The sequence below is a fragment of the Siphateles boraxobius genome, unplaced genomic scaffold (genome assembly GCF_051911475.1).
Source record: "Siphateles boraxobius isolate OS27281-9 unplaced genomic scaffold, OSU_SipBor_1 100, whole genome shotgun sequence".
In the NCBI taxonomy this organism is placed as follows: Eukaryota; Metazoa; Chordata; class Actinopteri; order Cypriniformes; family Leuciscidae; genus Siphateles; species Siphateles boraxobius.
In genome coordinates this window covers 1422631-1444558 of record NW_027508701.1, presented here as the reverse complement: position 1 = coordinate 1444558, position 21928 = coordinate 1422631, and the positions used below count along the sequence as shown (strand labels likewise).

The 21928-nt window shown below is 42.2% G+C and overlaps 1 long non-coding RNA gene across 1 annotated transcript; it reads right to left on the bottom strand.

Annotated features, from left to right (window-relative positions):
* Positions 1-20183: 20183 nt before the first annotated feature.
* Positions 20184-21541, bottom strand: LOC143747200 (uncharacterized). The gene is made up of 3 exons (XR_013206687.1): positions 21189-21541; positions 20541-20706; positions 20184-20313 (listed from the first exon to the last, which is right to left on the bottom strand). It is a non-coding gene; the product is annotated as an uncharacterized LOC143747200 (long non-coding RNA).
* Between the last annotated feature and the right edge of the window lie 387 nt (positions 21542-21928).

Genomic DNA, 21928 nt, shown 5'->3' with positions numbered 1-21928 from the left:
GGGGATCCTCGTCTCCCCCCTAAGGCCTGTGAGTTTCGTCCGTTCCGACGGGCAGAGCTTACAAAGCCTGTGGGCAAGCCCCTTCCTCTTGCGTGCCATGGCGTTGCTGCAGGCTAGGGCACCCATGGCATGCACGAGGGTAATCCAGACCGTGCGCTCATAGGTGAGCACCGCACTGCATCCGACCTCACCCTCCGGGGTACGGGTGTCGTAGCGTGCGTGATCGGTCTGGCGATGTCCACCTTGGTGGTCCAGTAGCGCCTTCGTTGGCTCAGCCTGGTTGGTATGGCGGATGCGGACAAGGTTCGGTTCCTGGTCTCCCCAATTTCCCAGGTTGGGCTGGTCGGCGACGCGGTGGAGAACTGCATCAAACAGTTCTCTGCCGCTCAAGCGCAGACGGAGGTCATCCGGCACATCCTGCCCCGGTGGCCAGCTGCTGCCTCCACCCGCCGCCGGTGGCAGCTCCTCCGCCTGCTCGTCGCCGTGGGCGTTCTCCGGCCGCCGCTCCTGCTGGGCCTCCGCAGCAGCCTCCACCCAGGCCTCAGCAGGGAGCCGGCCGCAGTAGAGACGCCCAGCCCGCTCCAGGCGCTGCCAAGCCAGGTGGCAAGCGACAGCGAAAGCATTCCGGAGCGGGCCGCCCAGGAATGGATGAGATGCTCTTGGAGTGGCACGATCACTCCCTCCCCCCGGGTGAGGGCCGGGTGGAGCCTTTGTTTGTGTGTGTGTCTGTTCCGCCGCTGGCTCCCTAAAAAAAAAAAAAAAAAAAAAGCGGAGCAAGCGGTACCCACACTTCAAAGAGAGAGCAATTTCATCTGTTCCTGGGTCCCAAGAGGGCCAGTCTGGCGGGTGTGACCCTGTATAGCCTTACACCCCTCAGCTCCCCCTTGACCGCCAGCAGGCAGCTTGGTGCGTTCGAGGACCCGGTCATCCGCCTTCTCACGCGCCCCCTGCCGCTTGTGGAGACAGGTAAGTGTTGCACAGCACACTAACACCACTCTCTCTACTTTGCTGCCCCACCTCAGGCTCGGCTACCCCGCTCAAGTCAGTGATAGTCATCACATTAGGTGTTGAGCAGACGTGCTCCTGAAAATTCAGTGATATTCATCACACCGAGTGTTGAGCAGTGCTCCTGACTTGTGCGTGCTTATCTTATCCTGCTGGCGAAGGATTTGATATAGCCGCTCCTCCAGCCGGTACGAAGGCCAGTTGTAAACTCGTTCTTCGTGCTACTAGGTGGTGGGTCGTGACCATCTTGGCCCAAGATTGGTCTGCAGCTTTGACCTGAAAGACATGTGCTTCAGATCTCTACCTCCCGCACCGCAGGCCATCCTGTGTGTTGCGTCTAAGGGTGGAGTATCAGTACAGTGTCCTTCCCCTCGAGTGCTCCAGAGCCCGTTGGGTCTTCAGGTCAACTGGAAGAGAGTAATCTCGCCCACGGGCTGAGTATCTCTTTTCTAGTTTTGGAGAGGTACTCGGTCCAACATGTCTCTCCAATGAGAATGTGTTCAGCTGGTGTTGAAGTGAGAAAGGGTCCCACTGAAAGAACTTTCAGAGGCTCCTGGGGTATATGGTAGTCGCAGCCTTTGGCTCCCTCCATATGTGACCGCTTCAGCGCTAGCTTCACGATCGAGTCCCGAGGTGACCGTGGCAGAGCAGCTCACCCTGTGTGACTATAGTTCATCCCGGTCTGCTGCCAAACCCTCTTCAACAGAGCGGCCATGTACAAAGGGCGTGTTTTAACGGGGGCCTGGGCGACCCCCGACTACACGGGCATTCGTGCCTCGAGTTGTTAGACATTGCGACCGTTGCGCAAGCTTCCCCTGCATGTCACAAACTCACCCGTCACCTCCTCCTTGGAGTCAGACGCTTCTGAGGGCGCCTTATTCCACTCCTCCCGCTTACTCAATCGTGCCGCCATCGAGCCTCACGACAGTTATAGCCAGGGCAAGTGGAGACTCCATCCCCTGGGTCCGGCTGGGTCATGACCATTCCGGGGCCGCTCAGTTGCCCCCCCGGTTTTATTTTTCCGCCAGTGTTTGGGTAAAGCGAGCGGACTACCCTTGGACAAACACTGGGACTCAGCGGCCCCAGGGGCCCGCAGAAATGCGTTTAACCCCAGTGAGCCTTCTAAAAGTGACTGCGACTCATGGTCGCCTTGCGCCTGCAAGTCAGTGAAATCATCACTCTTCATGTTGAGCAGATTTGCTCCTGAAACTCAGTGAAGTTCATCGCACTCTGGTGTTGAGCAGCAATGCTCCTGTAGCTCAGTGAGTCCATCACAGGTAGCTCAGTGAATTCATCACACGCAGTGCTGAGCAGAAATGCTCCTGGTGCTCAGTGAAGTTCCTCGCACTCAAGTGTTGAGCAGAAATGCTCCTGAAGCTCAGTGAGTTTATCACACTCAGGTGTTGAGCAGTAATGCTCCTGAAGCTCAGTGAACTTGTCACACTCAAGTGCTGAGCAGAAATGCTCCTGTCGCTCAGTGAGGTTCTTCGTACTCAAGTGTTGAGCAGAAATGCTCCTGAAGCTCGGTGAGTTTATCACACTCAGGTGTTGAGCAGGAATGCTCCTGAAGCTCAGTGAACTTGTCACACCCAAGTGCTGAGCAGAAAATGCTCCTGAAGCCCAGTGATCTTCACATGTTGTGTTGAGCAATGCTCCTGTCTTTTGCGCCCGTCACTTGCACCTACGTGCCATGTCAGGAGAGGAACAGGTCTTCATAGTTGCCCCTCATTGGCCCAACTAGACCTGGTTCCCTTCAACAGCCTTCCTGACTTCCCCTGGATTCGGGGACGGGGCACGATGGCACACGCGTTCTTCCCCCGGAGATTCCGGGCGGTCTTACATCCGAACGCGGAGGTTCAGGTGGCTATCACAAGAACATGTGTTAGTTACCATCACTTTCTGCGAGCACCCCCTAGAATTGGGTAGCGTGCTTACGCCTTTAGAAGTGGAACCTAATCGTTGAGTGCGTCTTCTCCCCTGAGGAGATCCTGAAAGCTTTCGATCACTTCAGTGCTCTCTTTCCTGCAAAATGGGTTGCAGTAGGCTGTTTTCCTAAATCACCCTCAAAATGATGTTGCCTCGGTGTTTAAACGACGCTCATCGTGTTGCAGAAGTATGCAGAAGCACGTTCTGATCGTCAGGTTCCTGAGGAGCAAGGTCTTGTAAATCCTTGTGTCCCTCTTTATCCTCTTGGGCCTTGTCCCTGGTGCGACTGCACTGCAGAGACCGCCCCTGAGCCACTGCAGGTAGTGAGTTAAAAATTCTGTTATATCAGTTCTCCTGCTCGCGTGGTCTCTACTAGAGGGTAGGGACTTGCTCGCTTTCGGTCAACGTATGGTGCCTGGAGTCTGGGCCGGCTAACTCTCACAAGCTGAGACCCCGGCTCGGATTGTGCCCAAGGTTCCTACCTCTCCCGTAGTAGGAGCAGGTGGTGAGCCTGCAAGCGCTGCCCTGGAGGAGGCAGATCCAGCCCTGGCTTCTCTGTCCGATTCGCTTGGACGTGTACAGAATGCAAGTCATAGACCTCAGACCAGCTCTTCAAATATCTGTTGGAATTCAGCAGAGAGGGAAGGCTGTTTCCATGCAAAGTTGCACTTAGTGCTTGCCTTCATTTCGGCAAAGATCCGAGATGCAACATGTCCACTTAGGGTTGAGCTCCTCTATGATGAGTGTAAAGTGCTCCGCCTGGGCGTTGACGATATACTTTGCTAAACAGATTCTAGAGTTGGGGGCTGGACGACACCTAGTTGAACCGCTGCTTCCCGTGGGCTCCCTTCTCATGAAGCCAGTTTCACCGTGAGCCCGGTTCAAGTGTCGGCTTGCTGCGCCATTCCCCTCCTATGGACTGGATACGTGCGCCTTTCTACTCCAGTTGAGTTCCCTTAAAGTTGAACCCTGTTGAGTTCCTCCACACCCCTCCGACGTCGGACGTGCGGGACGTCTGGTGTTAGGCCTACCACTCGTAAGCAGTGTGGAACCTGTGTTAGGCTGGGTCCATATGTTGCGGTCCCTTCGGTGACCCCATATGTGTATTCTTCCACGATACGGCTCCCTGCGGTGAGCCCGTGTCTTCCCTCGGCAGAGTCTCTCTGCCGTCACTGTCCGGTGTGTCTCCCCCCGTCTTAGGCTGGAGCCACCCCAGTGACATTCCATATGTTAGACTGCCCGGTTTCCGCCCAGTTCATATGTGTATTCTCCACATTTCCTCCCTCGGGTTGGATGTGGCTTCCGCAGCGTCCCTTCCTTCCAACGTACGGGGAACGCTTTCCCAGTGGTCCTGTAGGAACAGCAGTGACTTCCCTGGCCTAAGCCCTGTCCTTCCCCGCCTTAAGTTTGCGGGGGCATCAGGAGGCTTTGGTTTAGGCACTGGAAGGTGGCAGCGTTAGTGGCGTGTTCAATGGTTGATCCCATTTCAGTCGCGTCGACTACGTCCGACGTTATCGACTGAAAGGGAACGTCCTGGTTGCGTATGCAACCCACCGTTCCCTGAAGGAGGGAACGGAGGACGTAGTCCCCTTGCCACTACCGCTGGACCACCGCTGACCCCGGGTTACTCTCGGCTCCTCAGCGAAAAGCAACTAGTGCGTGCATCCACTTCCGTATTTATACCCGCGCCGCGGGGGCGGAGTGTGTGATGCGAATCACGCACGCCAATTACATTGGCTCGTTCAATAGTACTCGAAGATGATAGGCTCCCTAGCGTGATCCATTTCAGTCGCGTCGACTACGTCCTCCGTTCCCTCCTTCAGGGAACGGTGGGTTGCATACGCAACCAGGACGTTTAGTTTAACACCGTTGTTATAATCCTTTTTTTCTTTTTACAAATTCTAATAGACTAATTATTTTAGAATAATAAGCCTGCCAATTGTAATTTTTCAAATGCATTTTGTCATTTGTTTTTCTGATTTTTCCTATTCTTTTTTGTTTTTTGCTCATGAGCTGCTTTATGAAATAAATTGGAGATCTCTGCATAATCTTGGATCCATGGCCAACAACATTTCCATCTCATTATCCCAGTTTTGACAGCATTTTTTGCGATTTCATAATTTTGGACCTTTGGAGTAATTTTTTCTCCAATCTATATCTCTAAAAACTTACCAAAACAAAATGGAGTGACCAGTATCATTGTTTTACAAACAATAATAATAATTCTTTGACATTTTGTGTCTATCTTTTACTTTTCTACAGATAAATTTTTCTCATGCTTTTAGCCCTATAATTGTTTCATATAATAGCCCTCACTATACCAAATCCAGCCTCAGTTTGAACTATTTGGTGAGTTAAGCACCCACTTCTCTCTTTCAGTGTATTCTCTTTCTTTTTTATATGGCTGGACTTGAACCTACTGGAAAAGCAGAGAGGGTTAGTTTAGCAGAGAATATAAAGAATTGCTTATGAGACCAGTGAATAATCAGAATGAATTAAGTTAATATAATAACTAAATTTGAAGCAGTCTCTAGAGTGATCATTGAAGTTGCCACACCTGTGTTGCCCGTAAGGGAAGGGTTTCGGTCAGTTCTTCTGTTTTTAGATTATCAGTCTGTTAAAGCTTCATGGCTGTCGCTCTGCATGTGTCGTCAGCCTAGCTGTCACTCAAGGCTTGGTGTAGTAGACTGTATATTGGCTCTGTTGTTTCTCTGCCTCCGCTGAGTTTGGGCTTTTGATAGATTTTGCCTCAGCTTTGCATCTCAGGATTTTCCTCTTGTCCTCAGGAAAAAGTCTCCAGTGAAATAGTGAAAGTTTCACCTTTTCCAGCATTAAACAGTCTTTCTCCATGCTAAGTTTTCCAGAGAGTGGTCATCTTCAGAAGGGGAGCTGAACGCCCCTCACCCTCTCTTCTTCTTCTCTCTGCAGTCGTCTTTGACCTTTCACCTCTTCCATTCGACACTGAAGCCATCTGAAACTTGAACACTCAGAGAGCTGCATAGATCAAATTCATCTTTATAAATATTTGTTCCTGAGCTATTAGCTCTTTATCTATATTCCACTTTTAACCATCTTTTTCCTAGTTCTTTTATACTATATAATAATCACTGGTTGACAACAGCAGTTCTCCCATTCTATTTTTAGTAAAGCAAGTTTTTCGTTGCAGGAAAAAGCAAGCTATTTCTTCATTGCAATTTGAGCAATAATCTAACTTTTGATTTTCTGAGTATAATACAATTAAATAATTTTCCCTATCATAAAATCAGCCTTCAATCTTTCTCCTATATTTGCATGCTGTGCTCAAAATAATCTAACATGGTGAATAAACTTTTTCCTCACCCATTTCCAACAATTCCCATTTACTACAATTCTAAGATTGCTGTAAATTATTTATGACTGTTGAAACTTGGTCACCCAATCTTGTTCACTTTTAGCACACTGCACAAGTTATTTTTTCATTAGCACAAACTTAATTATCTACAATAGAATCATTTTTCTCTCACTTTGTCTTCAGGGATAATGAGATACAAATTTTAGACGTCTTCAGATATAAGATATAATATATTAAGCACGTGCATTTTTATTTATTTATCCATTAATATATAACAGTCCATTTATTAATATATATTTTATACTTTAACTTATTTATACTACAATAATCTGCAAGACTAATATCTTGAAACAATTGTTTTCTTTTACTATTTCCTTTACTTTTAATACTCATTTATACAGTACTTGTCCCTCAAGCACATTCACACATTCCTTGTCCCCTATTTTTAACCACAGTCACAGTCAAGCAGACACACAGGACAGGATCCTACATTCAAATACACAGAGCTATATTCTACTCACAGTGTTTCTCACTGTTTTTACAAACAATACTTCACTGAATAACTTTAAACTATCACAGACCTCTGCGATTGACTTCCTCCGACACAACAGAGTCATATACTACATAGCTTTTCCGTATAGTCCCTTGTTAACCTATAACAAGGCGGTAACCAAAAGCTAAACTTATCTGTGCAATATTCGCCATCCTTCCAGGCCCTCTTGGCGAAATCCACATAAAACTTACCCAGTCCCTTGTTAACCTATAACAAGGCGGTAACAATAATCCAAACTTAATCTGTGCACATGCAATTAACTTATTATCCTCAAGGCCCTCTTAATAAGTAACACAGAGCTATGGTAACCTTTACCAGTATTCTTAATGATAGCCCTTATCATTAATTCAAATGTACAAAAACCTGATAACCTTTACCAGTATACCTAATGATAGCCCTTATCATTAATTCAAATTTACAAAAACCTGATAACCTTTACCAGTATACCTAATGATAGCCCTTATCATTAATTCAAATTTACAAAAACCTGATAACCTTTACCAGTATACTTAATCTTTTACGTACGTATAATAAAACCTTTAGCGCCAAATTGATACCAATATTCATACAACCTGCATCAGATTATATAAACACTGGCAAACGAGAGTTCCGTTTTTACAATTTATCTTATATCCCCAAGGCCTTCTTATTAGACATCACACTGCATGCAATTATTTCGAAATCAGAGACCTCTGTTTAAAATATGTAGTTCTTTAATTTTGAAGAAGCTTTTTTTTAAGTGTCTCACCGTAAAGGGCAAATATCCGGGCGAACCACACAAACTATAAGCAAAAATTGCTTACCTTGTGGCCACTTTTTGTTTGTGTCGCTCGTCCAGCAAAGCCCACCACGGTTCGTCACCAGCCCCTACGGATGTCCCATCTGGGGTGCCAAATGTTGTGGTTTCAATCTTTCTGAAAAATAACTTTGCAGAGATCTTTGATGCCAGAAATAATTAGACTTTATTTTCGAACGCCGTCCCGTTCCATAGAATGGCGCTCTAACGCTCTCTGGCCCTCTGGCCTTCCAGTGCGCTCCCGAGTACATTTTGGTTCAGAGTTATATACATACTTCTTCTTCCAAAGAAGGTAACACACCCTATAGATAGTTTTGGGTAAATATCTCATACCATGTGACTTCTCAGAATAGAATTTTCTGCAGCAAACAACATTCCATTCAAGGTCTTTCACATACACAGAGGAAATCCAAAGTCACAGACAGAAGAAATAATTGTGTCCAAATATATAGCAAAATTACTTGTTTTCTAAATAATAAAATCTTCAACAACAGTCATACTCGTCTCGAGTGACCGCCGAAGAAGAAGAAGATTACTGTGCACTGAGGACATGATATAATTGAATCCATACATCAATTAAAATTGTGTAAAATACAAAATAGTATTTTTAATGTCTATTATCTCTGATTAAATGGTAAAGAATACTTAAATCTACAATTTAAGCCATTTATTATAAATATGTGACTCATTTTAGAGAAAATATGAGTAAATAAATCATTGGGACAGGAAAGTCACCGCATACCAAGAATGACCCATGTATCTATTTTATATTTATGTAGATGCGCTGCCGCGGAATAACACTGACAAGTCATCTGCCGAAATTACGTTAGCTAATCTAACGTTACTGGCTTGATCAGTCACACATGAAAGTAATCAGACCAACATATGGTGCGATATTTCAAAATATATACTGTAATTGAGTGTGTATATACCATAAACAGTGATGTGTCGAGGTGTTTCTCTCTCTCTCCTACTGGGGGGGGGGGGGGGGGGGGGGGGTTGTGCAATCATATTTCAGGGGGGGCCAGTGCCACCCCGTGCCCCCCTTCTAGACACGCCCCTGGTGACTAGAGCTTTTAACATTCATTGCTGGGGGAAAATATTTCCTGTTAATGTAATCTGCACAAGTAGTTCAAACTAATATCATTTATAGAATATGTAATGCAATCATATCTGACATATACTGTAAAGCTTCATTGTTAAACACTTCACTTAAAATATCTATATGAATTTCTTAGAATTTGTTTTGAATTGCAATTCTGCTTCCTTTAATTCAAATTCGAATTGTAATCCTAGATCCTGTTTTTGACATCAATTCAAATTCAATTCAAATTCAAGAATTGAGTTGGAATTTAGGAGTCATTCTCTATTCAATTCTGAATTGTGCACAAGCCTGCCTCTCCAGCAGCTCCAGTGGCTGATGAGGGTGGTCCTACTCGAGAATATTTAACTTTGCTGATGAGGGAAATTCACTCATGCGAAGTATTTGATGGAGAAGACTGGAATAAAACTCTTGCCTGCAATTCCAAAGGTAACCTAATGTCTAATGTTTATTTTTTGTGTTTTACATTAAACATTGTGGAAAAGGTGTTTACCTCATTGATCATTTTCCTGTAATTCTGCAAATTTTTTTCACTTAAAATCATTAGGGCTTTAAACAAAACATCTTTAAGTTAACACCTAGTGTCCATGTGAGTCAAAATCAGTTTACATCCCGTTAGAGGCACACACTGTACAATGCAATGTACAAACTAGGACAGATGATAGCTGTGTGCCTGGTACATGGTGGTGTGGAGACACATTTTTTTCACAAAGACTGCTCTGTCAGGTGTGCAACCTTCAGCCCCCAGTACCAGACATTCAACAGATTGTAGACTTTGACTTCAGAGAAAAGATGATCAAGGTATGTATTAAACATTTTAATTTAGGCTAGCTTTTTGTGTGAAATTTGGTGTTAAATTCCTTCTCAATTTAGATCCAGTCAGCAAATAATGTGAATGATGCCCAGTGTGCTATAATGGAGGCTTCTGACCAATTGGCGATGCTGGGGTCTCTAAGGCACATCCAAACCTTAGAGGAGAGAGACGACTTGGTGGAATCGGCCACAAAGTTCTTCCTTGATAATAGGCTGAGGAATTCCTTGGATCAGTGAGTATAAGAATGGACAGATATTTTCACCTGACAAATTAACAGTATTAGTTTGATAATGTGTCATATTGTGTGCATCATTTTTTTTTTTAAATCTAGATTTAAAGAGGGCCTGAAGTGTCCCGTGGTTTTGCCTTTGATACAAAAGCACCCTGAGCTCTTTAAAGAGCTATTTATGAATGAGGAGAAGCCACTTTTGGCCAGAGACTTATCTGTTTTGTTATTGTGAAAAGCGCTATACAAATAAATTTGAATTGAATTGAATTGAATTGTTTTGTTCAAAGCGTAGCTTTCTCCAGTTGGCAGCAACAAGAGAGTACTGGAGAGTAGAACAATCTGTTTTCGGAGGGACTCGCTCATAGAAGTGGAAGGTATGACATCATACTGTAGTTATATTGGATCTATCTGTCTGTCTATCCATCTAACTATCTATCATATAATATCTATCTTTCTCATCATGTATATATATAACTTAGCTAGCTTTTATATATTTATCTGTCTTTCTCATCTGTCGTATCTGTCACATATTTATTTCTTGCCACCTCTCTGTCATATTTCTTATCTGTCATCTGTCTTTCTCATCTATCATCTGCATGTCTATCATAATCTGTTCTGTCTAAATCTTTTCTATCTACAGTATAGTAATCTGTTCTACCCTAATATATTATTAAAATATTTTTTTTATTTTACCCAAAGATGTTAATGTCGTCATCATCATTATATATCTATAAAACTTAACCTTGTATGTGGATTTTTTTTTTTTTTAAATGTTCATGGTACTCTTTTAAATATTAGGAAGGTAGACAGTTGACATCGTGTAACTTACAGTGTGGCAAATATGAATGAATGTACAAATAAGGTACTAGAGCTGTGGTGAAGGACATGTTTGTTATTGATTGTCTGTTCCTGGTAGGGATGCACCGAATCCAGGATTCAGATTCGGATTCGGCCGAATATTGGGCTTTTTGATGGGGGATCGGTTTCTGCCGAACCTTAGAATTTTTTTACATCGAACCGATTCCCTAGGCTTGCACTATGCGTGCTACGCTGGTCGACGTCACACAGTCGTTAATTATGGGAAGATGTTTACGTAGGTTCGAGTGCAGTAGCTGTGAGAATTTGAAAATGGAACTCGTGAGCAGGAAAAGTGTTGTTTGGCAGTACTTTCAGTTAAAAGAAGACGATTCAAGTCGAGCTATATGTTCTATTTGCAATGCGGATTTGTCTCGGGGTGGCAAGGACCCAAAAGAGTACACAACATCGCCGCTGTTAAAACATTTGCGTATTAAACATCCGAAAAAATAACTGTTGTGCATGAAGGAATCTGACAGCAGCCAAAATGCAGCAACTACAGGTACGGCAAAGGAAGGACACTCACAGCTAAAAACTTGTGTTAACCAGACGACCATTATCAGCTTTGCTAGCCCTACACCGACCAAACAGTGGGCCTCAGATCACACACGAGCCAAAGCCATTCATGCAGCAATTGGGATAATGATAGCCACTGACTTGCAGCCCTATAGCATAGTAGAAGACACTGGATTCAATGAGCTACTCCATCTGCTTGAGCCACGTTACAAAATCCCCTCCAGGCGCTTTTTTGCTGTCAAAATCATCCCTGAAATGCACGAGTTCATCACTTCCCGCATAAAAGCACACGCTGCCGAAGCACCTGCTTTTGCATTTACATGCGACATATGGACTTGTGAGTACACTACACAGTCCTACATCAGTGTGACCTCACATTGGATTGATGCTGATTTTAAGCGCACACGTGCTATTATTCGATGTGAAGCATTCGGTGGAAGGCACACCGCATTAAACATTGCAGATGCACTGCAAGAAATTATCAGAGCGTGGGACATACCTGTTAACAAGTGTCACCTGGTCTTGAGGGATAATGCTGCAAACATGCGGAAAGCCATGTCCGAGGCAGGGGTTCCAAGTGTTGGCTGTTTTGCGCACATGCTCCAGTTGTGCATCCACGACAGTCTTTTATCACAACAAAGTGTCAAGTCAAGTCAAGTCACCTTTATTTATATAGCGCTTTTTACAATACAGATTGTATCAAAGCAGCTTCACAGTGATAGCATAAAAATAATATAACAGAGTTTGTTTCTAAAAGAAAATTGAGTCAACGTCCACCTTAAGCAAGGCAGATCAATAATATTATTGAATATTAAATGTCCCCAACTAAGCAAGCCAAAAGCCAAGGCAACAGTGGCAAGGAACCAAAACTCAATCAGGTGACAGAATGGAGAAAAAAACCTTGGGAGAAACCAGACTCAGTCGGAGGGCCAGTTCTCCTCTGGCCAACGAAGGAACAGTGCATGATTTATGATTCGGGCAGCATTACAAGTCAGATTGGATCGGAACATTTAGAATATTTATCCATTTCCATCTTTTGGAAGTCCAAGTAATCACGCCGGTGTTGAGACGAGTTGTTGAGGATCAGTGCCGTCCACCATAGAGGGTCCATATCGCCGGTGTTGAGTCGTCTCTTCACAGGCTTTGTGATTGGCGTATCTGAAGTCTCCGTGAGAGGCTGGATACAAACTGGAGCTGACGAACGCCATTCAGCAGAAAAGCAAAAAGGGAAAATAATTAGCGTAGCTGCTGTTCATAATGATTTCCATAACACGGGCGTAAATGATAAAAAACATGAAGACAGTGATTCTTGCGTCCCACAGTCACCCCCCTCCGTCCCCCACTCAACTCAGCCCAGCTTACTGACCTCTACATCCCTCCTGCTGCTGAGACCTAACCAAAATCTCACAATCTCTCCGCAGCCCAACCATACGCGCCGACCCGTTAGACTAAGGCTGTCGAGCCCCACTGTCGTCGTTAAAGCAGGTTCAGTGGCAACGGTTCCGTATGGCATACCACCTGCCGCAAAACACAATATCTACCCAACCAGCCGTCATTCACGCAATACACACAGGAACGTGTATATTGATTGTTGATCTGATTCAGAAGTGGTATAAAAGGTAAGCATTATGTAAATGCTTGGCTAAAGAGATGCGTCTTTAATCTAGTTTTAAACTGGGACAGCGAGTCAGAGCCTCGAACAATATCAGGAAGGCTATTCCAGAGTTTTGGAGCTAAATGTGAGAACGCCCTCCCTCCTTTAGTGGACTTAGATATCCTAGGAATGACCAGAAGCCTCGAATTTAGTGATCTTAAAGAACGCGATGGATTGTAGGGCGATAGAAGGTCCATTAAATACACAGGAGCTAAACCATTTAGGGCTTTATAGATCAGTAATAGTACTTTGTAATTTATACGGAATTTGATAGGTAACCAGTGTAGAGATGATAAAATAGGTGTTATATGATCATATTTTCTTGATCTAGTAAGAACTCTAGCGGTTGCATTTTGCACTAACTGTAGCTTGTTTATTGAGGATGCAGGACAGCCAGCTAATATAGCATTACAATAATCTAGTCTCGAGGTCATGAATGCATGAACTAACTTTTCTGCATCAGAAACAGATAGCATGTTGCGTAGCTTAGCAATGTTTCTAAGGTGGAAAAAGGCTGTTCTTGTAACATATGAAATATGATTTTCGAAAGACAAGTTGCGGTCTAGTATAACACCCAGGTCTTTTACTGTAGTGGATAAAGTAACAGGACATCCTTCTAAATTAAAGTTGTATTGTAAGTGAGTTTGTGGGTAGTTTTTTGGACCAATAAGTAATACCTCCGTTTTATCTGAATTTAGTAGCAGGAAATTACGCGTCATCCAGCATTTTATATCTTTGAGACACTCTGTCAAATTTGATAAGTTAGTGTTTTCATCTGGCCGTGATGAAATATATAATTGAGTGTCATCAGCATAACAGTGGAAATTAATTCCATGTTTTCTTATAATATTACCAAGTGGGAGCATATATATTGAGAATAGCAGAGGGCCTAACACCGATCCTTGCGGCACTCCATAGTCTACTGACGTTATCTTTGATTTTTCCCCATTTAAACAGACAAAATGATAACGGTCTGATAAGTACGATCTAAACCAGCTTAATGCCTGTCCCTGAACACCAGTGTAGTTTTGTAGTCGATCCAGGAGTATTTTATGATCAATAGTGTCGAACGCAGCGCTAAGATCGAGTAGAACTAGTATTGAGATACAGCCTTGGTCAGAAGCTAAAAGTAAATCATTTGTAATTTTAACTAGCGCAGTTTCTGTGCTATGATGCGGTCTGAATCCTGACTGGAATTTTTCATATATCTCATTTTCTTGCAAGAAAGAGCACAATTGAGCGGACACAAATTTTTCTAGTATTTTAGACATAAATGGAAGATTTGAAATGGGTCTGTAATTTGCTAAGTTATTTGGGTCTAACTGCGGTTTCTTAATGAGAGGTTGTATTACTGCCAGCTTGAATATTCTTGGAACATGACCTAAAGATAAAGACGAGTTAATAATATTAAGAAGAGGCTCTTCCACTACAGGTAACACTTCTTTCAGTAGTTTAGTGGGTATTGGATCTAATAAACATGTTGTTGGTTTCGATGCAATGATAAGTTTATTTAGCTCTTCCTGTCCTATAGTTGTAAAGCGGTGTAGTTGTTCCAGAGGGGGCGATAATTAAGGCTGAATCATAAGACACCATAAAAGAGTGTACATTTACAATTCTGTTACGGATGCTTTCTATTTTCTCATTAAAGTAGTTCATAAAATCATTACTACTATACTGTAACGGAATATTTTGCTCTGGTGATGTCTGTATATTTGTTAGTCTAGACAGGGTGTTAAATAAAAACCTTGGATTATTTTGGTTATTTTCTATTAGTTTGCGGAGATGCTCAGCCCTGGCTGCTTTTAGAGCCTTTTTATAACGTGACATACTGTCTTTCCACGCGATTCTAAAGACCTCTAAATTAGTTTGTTTCCATTAACGCTCTAAGTTACGAGTTTCTCTCTTGATAACATGCGTAGCACTGTTGTACCATGGTGCTTTAGTTTTCTCTCTAACCTTTTTTGATCTAATTGGTGCAACAATATCTAATGTACTAGAGAAAATGGTGCTCAAACTGCTAGTCATTTCCTTTAGTTCATCTGTTTGATTGGGTTCACTGAGCAGCTGAGATAGATCAGGTAAGCTATTTGAGAATCTATCTATAGTGGTTGGAACGATTGTTCTGCCTGGTCTATAACGTGGCGCAACATGACAAATTTCAGCAGTACGTATTATACAAGTTACCATGTGATGATCAGTGAGATCGTCACTTTGCGGTATAATATCTATATCAGTTGGATTGGTTCCATATGATATAATTAAGTCTAGTGTATGATTTAGACGATGAGTGGGAGCACTGATGTTTTGCTTGACCCCAAAAGAGTTTAATAAATCTGTAAACGCAGTCCCTAACGCATCATTTGTGTTATCTACGTGTATGTTAAAATCTCCAACAATTATTGCTTTATCGGTATTGACCAAAAGATCTGAGAGAAACTCTGCAAACTCTTTTAGGAAATCAGCATAGGGCCCTGGAGGTCTATATACAGTAGCCAAGGCTAGAGATAATAGGGATTTCTTTCTTACATCTAGGAGCGTAATATTAAGTACAAGTACTTCAAACGAATTAAACCTGTGACCTGTTTCCTGAGTAACATTAAGAATATCTCTATAGATTGTTGCAACACCGCCGCCACGACCGATCAGACGGGGCTCATGCTTATAACAGTATCCTGGTGGAGTAGACTCATTTAGACCGAAATACTCATTTGGTTTAAGCCAGGTTTCAGTAAGGCAAAGTACATCGAAACTATTATCTGTGACCATTTCATTTACAATAACCGCCTTGGCTGTGAGCGATCTAATGTTTAGAAGACCTAGCTTTAGAAATTGTTTTTGTTCACTGATATTTAGATTTTTAGGTTTAATTACAATACGATTTTTCCTAGATCCTACAGTAGATTTATTATATGGCCTCACTAAACGAGGAATAGACACAGTTTCTATATAATGTTCTACACTAATTATATCAATTAATTTGGCACAGCAAAGACTGTGATTTGGACTTTGATTTTCTAGTCATATGGTGTGTAACGTCTTGGAGATGTTGTCCGACAGAACAGCCGCTCCGATTCTGCTGGGGTGCAGGCCATCAGCACGGTAGAGCCTAGGTCGCTCCCAGAACAGATTCCAATTATTTACAAAGAGCAGTGTCTCTGACATGATCGCACTGGCAAGGAAAACTGTTGGTCACTTTAAGCACTCTTCAAGTGCTAAATCAAGGCTTTCTGCTCTACAGCAGGAGTTGGGGCTGCCAAATCACCTTTTAATCCAGGACTTGTCAACACGATGGAATTCGACATATCTGATGTTCAATCGTTTAACAGAACAAAAACGTGCCATAAACATCTACGTGTCCGAGACAGATGGTATGCAACATATTCATGCACAGAGGTGGACTCTGATGGAGGATCTGTTCAAGGTGCTCAGACCTTTCGAGGAGTTGACTAGAGAAATAAGCGCTGAAAATGCGTGTATATCCACTGTCTTGCCAGCTGTGATGATGTTGAAGCGCTATGTCCACAACGAAACAGATGATCATGGAATCAAGCAGATGAAAACCCGCTTGCTAAAATCTCTGCAGGATAGATTTGAGGGAAGTGAGCAGAATAGCCACTTAGTTGTGGCAACAAGTCTGGATCCCAGATACAAGGCGAAATTTTGGGTGAGTGACATCGAACAGTGTCGATCAAAGTTGCTCGTGCAGGAGGCTGTATCCCGTTTATCTGAATCCGATCAAGACGCATCTGCTAGGCCCACTTCAACTGAACAGCCTGAGGGGGAACAAGGCTCGAGCCCGACAGGTCGCAGTAAACGACACTGTTCAGGAATCTGGAGCGGCTGGGACGATCTGTACCGCAGCAATACTGAGGCAGTCACATCGGGTGCTGACGTGGAGATAAGCGCTTTTTTCAGCGAGCCTTTGATTTCTCTTAAAGAGGAACCTCTTCAGTGGTGGAAGACAAACCAGCAGCGATTTCCACTGCTGGCTAAAACGGCAAAGATCTACCTCTGTGCACCACCAACCTCTGTGCCCAGTGAAAGACTTTTCAGCACTGCTGGGGACATTCGTTCCCACACTCGCAACCGGCTATCACCTGTTAATGGCCAGCGTCTTGTTTTCCTGAAAGGAAACTCTCATTTCATGTAAAAGGTTAGCGGTTACGTTAATTTAATTATGATGCAGGAGATGCGTGTGATTTTCGTGATATTTTTCGTAATATTTGGCTACTGTTCTAATCGTATAGCCTTCTGTTATAAACGAAACAACAGCCTACTATCCATGTTTATTGAGTAAATGTTCAATAACATTAATTTCAGTTAAATCACCAAACATATTCTGATAAAAAATAAAAATAAAAACACTTTTTCTTTGCATTGTTGCACTTTTATAGAAAGGGTTTGGTTTGTACTTGGGGGTAGCCTACTTTTGATTTATAAATCTAAAAGGCTAATATTTTTGATCGGATCTTGAGATAGCCTATATGGTAATTGTCAAAATAGTTTTTCCCACTTGTCATCCTGGCACAATGTTGCCTATTCTTTTTTTTTTTTTTTTTTAAAGTTAAAATAAAATAAAATGAAAAATACACTGTTGTGGACGTTGTTTAATTCATTAATGTGTTTACTGTGTTAATGGACGTAGGATTTGGTATTCGGTTTCGGCAGAATCTTAAACAGTGGATTCGGTATTCGGCCGAACCCCAAAAATATGGATTCGGTGCATCCCTAGTTCCTGGGTTACTTTTATAAAGCTTTTTGTACTTTTTTTAGCTCGACCGGTATTTTAGCATGACCTTGTCACTCTTAAATGTAAATAAATAAATAAAACAATAATAGTAATATATGGGTTTGGAACAACATGAGGGCCAGTAAACTTTGACAACTATTTCATGGCCATTCTATATCTGCAAAATGGTCATTGACTTTTTCCCTGTTCATTTTTACTAGAGGCAACTGCATGCCCACTCACCTTGGAGAAGATTCTTGGATTCGTGTCAGGATCCACTGCTATTCCAAGGTTAGGGTTCCCAGTGGAACCAAAATTAGAGTTCCTACACCCTCAAGAGAATGAGGCCATTAGAATTTTCCCCGAAGCAAATACCTGCTGCATTGTCTTGAGGCTGCCAATCCATCAGAGAATTATTCAGGGAAAGTATGGAAAGTGGCATTTTGCAATCCCCCACTTTTGGAGTAATGTAGACATTGTTTTAAATACCTTTATGTTTGAATGTTATATTATGGACATGTTAGTGTACATTCAATATACATTTTTACTGCTGTTTTGTGATGTTTTTGGATGTTGCTGAGTTTTGTCCTTTTCTTAAGTTCTGATCTGCCTTGAGGCTGCCAATCCATCAGAGCTATGAATTGTTCAGGGAAAGTGGCATTTTGCAATCCCCCACTTTTAGAGTAATGAAGACATTGGTTTAAATACGTTTATGTTTGAATGTTATATTATGGACATTTTTGATGTTTGGTGGTATTGCTGAGTTTTGTCCTTTTCTTCAGTTCAGATCTGTCTTGTGATATCTATGATCTGTTCGTACATATGAAAATGTTCAGATTACACAAAATGAAATTCATCAAAATTACAGTAAACATTAATTGATGTCACTACTGATGTGATTTATGTTGTGATGTATTATACATGTTATTGTAAAGACAAAAAAACACTTATATTTGCACATGAAAAATATTCTAGTGAATTTTATCATTAAACACTTTTTGTGGAATAAAGCAGGAATAGTTTAGCTCTATCCCAATTTAAACACACTTTGATATAGGTTGCAGCTGGACCAGGACCAGAATTGTTTAGTACTGGCATAAACTATAGATCATGAGACAGAAAAGTAGAGGAGAGAAACAGATTTTAACATGACACATGCCATCAGCAACACTTCCAAGGTTCAGACACTATTTTAACGCTATTAAAGAATTTGTTCACTTCAAAATGAAAATTCTGTCATAATTTACTTTATTTTTTTCATACTATGGAAGTCAATGGGGTCCATCAACTGTCTGATTACCAACATTCTTCCAAATGTCTTCCTTTGTGTTGTGAGAAATTCATACAGATTTGAAACAACTTGAGGGTGAGTAAATGATGACAGATTTTTTAATTTGAAGTGAACTGTTCCTTTTAATGTCATTTTAAGGTCTTAGGTTTTCCACAAAAGAAAGAACATCTTTAAGGACATTTACTCCAAGATTTTCCCAGGCCTCCAAGTGGATCAATTTGTTCAGTGAGTTGTTGCATCTCAGCATCAGTCACAGTGAACTGGTTTGGAGGTAAAGTAACCCGTTCAAGCCAGAGTACATGAGGTACATCTGATGCAGAGCGACCCTCACCACCAACTTGTTCTGCTGGATTACTCTCTCCTCCACTGGAGCCTGAGGGTCTTGCTGCAAATATCTCCCGCACTGCAGTACTCGGCTGCCTCTGTTGTGTCAGACAACCCCGGACAAAAATTTGCAGGGGCGACTGGTGTCTCTCGGTTCGCAAACCATGATTGTTCCATTGGCGTGAGACATCTGTCAAGTCTTTATTAATTCTTGGGATGTAGACATGATGCAGAGCCCACATGTGCATTTCATTATCTACATCTACAATGCCCTCACTCTCAAGAAAATTGAAAAGGTCATAGTACACATTTGACACGCCACGCCACAGATCGACCCACAGTCTTTCAATCCTTTGATTGTGTGTACTCCTTCCTCTAAGAGCACTACCTCGGTCAGTGCCTCTGAACAAGTTCATGAACAGGCACACGGCGTTAATCTCTCCACCATGGTCAGCCCTTACTCTGGAAGGGACTCCATATTTGGAAATGGCATCCAAGAAACAATCCATGACAGTGCTGCTACGATTGTTGTTGGAGGCACGGAGAAAGGTGATGAGGCGACTATAGCCATCAATGGCACCATGAATTACTATCCTCCATCTAATCAACACAAATACATTATCACTTGAACATAACTGCTGTAGACAACAAAATATACTATACTAGTATATACTATACTATATACTGCATTTAAGGAAATCTAAACAACCTGTTTTAGCAATCATATAAATGTACATTAATGAATTGCTCAATTCTGAAGTTTAAACTTTTAAAACGTATTTACTTATTTTTTTTAAAAGTGTGGCAAAATAACACTTATGGTTAGATAAGTGTTATCTAAAAAGACAAAAGAATATAGTGGGTTAGGCATACTGAAATATTTAAGAAAAAGTTACATAAAAAAAAAAAAACTACCTTATTAGTTTGTGGTTTCCATCCAGATGCCATAAAGAATTAAGTCCTGCGACACGGTAGGACCTTCTTCGTAGTCGCTGACACATTGCTCTGACAGCTGCAGCCCTTGGGTTGACACGATGCATACTTCTCCTCACTGCATCTCTGAACCAGAATTCCCTCTGCCCTCAGTTGTGCTCGAACTGCCTCTGATCCAAGTTGGTCATTTCCAGCCACTAGGTCCCTGATCTTTTCGTCCAAGTCTACATCAGATATGTCCGAGTATGAAGCAGACTGCAACAGACTGAAGCACCCTAAAATATATATCCAAGTATTTTAACATTTACTAGGAGTTCTAAAATAAATCAAAAGATGCACACAGCGTTTTTCTCCACCTATTATGATCAAATGAGATGAGGTCCCCAGTCATATCAGTGACCAAACAGATGACATTTTATTCACTGTGGATCATGTATAACGAGTGTAGTCAATGGATATATTTATTATATGATACAATTTACCTTAAACGTCATTTAACTGTGGACACGGAGGTGTGTAAAATATCTGCAATCTGTGTTACAGTGAAGCCACAAGACAACAGAAATGACAGTTGATCCTGAGTAATGACATAAGACGGTGCGCCTCTGGATCCATTACTATTCAGTGGAGGTCGATATCCAGTACTTTCTGTAGAAAAATGATAACACTACTTTTATAAAACACTTGATTAGGAAAAAGGTTGAAATAATAATTTTCCTGTAGTTCAATAGGCTCAAACAATTCCTAGAGGGCCACTGCCCTAATTAAACACACCTGATCCAGCTAATCAAAGGCTGTGTCTTAAATCGCCCCCTATACCCTCATTCACTATTCCCTACACTAATCCACTAGAAGGAGTGAATGAAAATGAGTGAGTAAATTCAGACAATGAGTGAGCGGAAGGGCCGGCGAGACCCGGGAATTCATTCAGCACGACCCTCACAGTGCAATATGGCTATTCTCTAGCTGTTGAGCATACATCCGTTGTACACATGTTATTGCGGTGCATTATAGGATTGAATGTGTGCACTCGATAACGTCCACTATGGTTTTGGACACTACAAATGGCTGTCCCTAATGCCCTATTTAATTCTTTATTTTTGTTTGCAAAACAGTTTGACGGCATTTACCTTCCTGTGCTCTCGGTTCAGAAGTTTGAATCTCCTGAATACAATCTGATACTTCATGGATTATCTCATCTGCAGCCTGAGCATTTAGAAGCCTCCCCTTTTGCCCATTCCAGGCTCCTTAGCATGGTTTGAAGTCTGAAAAGTAAAAAATGTATTATTATTAAATAAATAAATAGGGTCAAATGTGTTTTTGTATTTTTTCTTTGTTTTACGACAAAGACCGCAAGGTAGCCCAACACCAGTAGAAGAGGCAACATTAACATTATGTAACCATGCCCCAGTTTCACAGACAGGGCTTATCTTAAACCAGGAGAAGATTAATACGTACATATTATGTACAGTAACAGTCACACGTACAATTGGTCATAGAATTGCATTGCACACGGTTACGTTACCGCTGCTAGCCATTTTGGTGCCCTAAGCATAATTCCTTTATGATTTTGTTATATACATCCCTAAAAAGTGCCTAATAATATTTCTATGCTGAAATAATATCAGCATTATAATTATTATGATGACTATGATATTATGATTGATTTTTCATTAGGCTATTTTTGGTGCCCCCTACACACAGCGCGTGGTGGGAGCAGCGGCGTTGATTGCACATACAACTTTTACAATTTATACCCACCAGCCGTATACGCTAATGCTAATATCTTGTCTTTACAGAAATCCTTACCTATTTAATGATGACTGAAAGACATCAGGCCCTGGATTATCAGAGAGTAAAAGGCGAGTGC